This window comes from Lucilia cuprina, chromosome 6 (assembly GCF_022045245.1).
Source record: "Lucilia cuprina isolate Lc7/37 chromosome 6, ASM2204524v1, whole genome shotgun sequence".
Lineage (NCBI taxonomy): Eukaryota > Metazoa > Arthropoda > Insecta > Diptera > Calliphoridae > Lucilia > Lucilia cuprina.
In genome coordinates this window covers 58,159,835-58,160,064 of record NC_060954.1, presented here as the reverse complement: position 1 = coordinate 58,160,064, position 230 = coordinate 58,159,835, and positions in this window count along the sequence as shown.

Genomic DNA, 230 nt, shown 5'->3' with positions numbered 1-230 from the left:
ATTTATTACATATGAAATTCTCTTTAAATATCAAATAAAGGAAGCTTTAGTTTAATTGATAATTGAAAAACAGAGAAAATTATAAAAAGTTTTTAGACTCATTAGCAGTCAAAATACTACACACACACATTTATGAACTCTTCATATATGTAATAAGTACGTACAATAAGTATTAGTAAAGCTTACAAAAACGTTTGAAAAAATATTTAATATATAAACATAGTATGGTA